The sequence below is a fragment of the Thamnophis sirtalis genome, unplaced genomic scaffold (genome assembly GCF_051295495.1).
Source record: "Thamnophis sirtalis isolate CommonGarterSnake01/CBP01778 unplaced genomic scaffold, rThaSir2_p1.2 scaffold_14, whole genome shotgun sequence".
Classification (NCBI taxonomy): Eukaryota; Metazoa; Chordata; class Lepidosauria; order Squamata; family Natricidae; genus Thamnophis; species Thamnophis sirtalis.
In genome coordinates, this window is record NW_028261394.1 from 44,533,206 (window position 1) to 44,534,732 (window position 1,527).

A 1,527-nucleotide genomic window follows, 5' to 3' on the forward strand; every position below is an offset into this window, starting at 1 on the left:
TTACTTTCCCACCAAAGATGGTCCCTATTTTTCTACTTGCATTTTTTATATGCTTTCGAACTGCTAGGTTGGCAGAAACTGGAACAAGTAATGGGAGCTCACTCCGTTATGCGGCATTAGATATTTGAACCGCCGAACCGCTGATCTTTCTGATTGACAAGCTCAGCGTCTTAGCCACTGAGCCACCACCGGGCCCTGTTCTACATGGCTGTAGAACAGCAATTATCTGGATTGCTTCACTCGGGAACTGGCAAAAAGGGTGGCCGACTTCAATAAAAATAACATCCAGGGAAGGAGAAGCTGAAGCACGTTGCACGCAAAATTATCTCTGAAGATCCAAGCTGGGAAGAACTAGCACCAGGCGAATGCAAACCCAGATAGTCCTTGGTCTACGGCAACCTACAAATGAGCCCCCCATTTCTGTGGTAGAGTGAGACGTTGGTTAGGTGAGCATTGCCCCATGTTACAACTTTTCTCGCCACCGTTGATAAGGCAGTTGCTGCAGTTGATAAATTAGTAACCCAGTGGATCAACAGTTGGAATGCTCAACTATTTCCAGTAGGCCCATTTAGGATGTGTGTTGTGTGTTTGTGTGTTTGTGTGTGTCTGTGTATGTATTCCAGCATAACTCTTGAACACCTCAAGCAATTTCAACCAAACTTGATACGCAGATGACGTACACTCTGGAAAAAAAATACTGTGGAGGTAAGACGTCTCTAACACCCCTCGGGGTATACGTTCTGTTAAGATGCAGCCTGTTGTGCCTTCAAATGGCTTCTACTGTACAGCCATAAAACGGCTTCTACTGTACAGCACAGTGGAGTTGCCATGCTAAAGGGCTTCACAATGCTCCACAGGGGGGTCTCTCTCTGGTAAGGGGGAAAATCCAACATTAGGAATTACGTTTGGTAATTTGGCAGCTGAAAATGGAGCCTGTTTTCGCCTGGCGGAGTGCTCAGGCCACCAGAAGCGCCCCCCCCCGACATGAGTGGCATCGAGCTGGCCACGCCCACTCTGGCTACGTTCCACCACGGCCCCCTGAGGTCAAATGCAACCCTGATGTGGCCCCCTCCATGAAATCTCCCCCTGTGTTAGGAGAAAGCATAGCCGGATACCTTCCCCACTACAAGCCCTGAGTTTGCATTAGATATGCTGTCCCTTATATCAGTAACAAACAAGCATTGATTTTATGGTAAAGTGACTTTGGGATGGGAATGAGTAACTCCGGGCAGTGATATCACTGTATTACATGGAAATGGCCCAGGTAACAAGATGATCATTGATTCAGCATTATGTTTGATCAATAATGAAATAAGTAACTTCAGGGCCAAATTAAAATGCAAGCTAGCTTAACGCAGCCAGCTTCTGGGCTAAGTGACAAAGTTAATTCAGTAGGGAAATAGCAACATTTGCATTAAGAGTTCGCATCTGTTGTCAAGAGGTGGGGGGGGCAGGGGGGAAAGAGCTTGGAGCGGTGTGTGTTTGTGTGTGCGCACGGGGAGGTGGGGGGAGGGCAGGAGGAAGGCT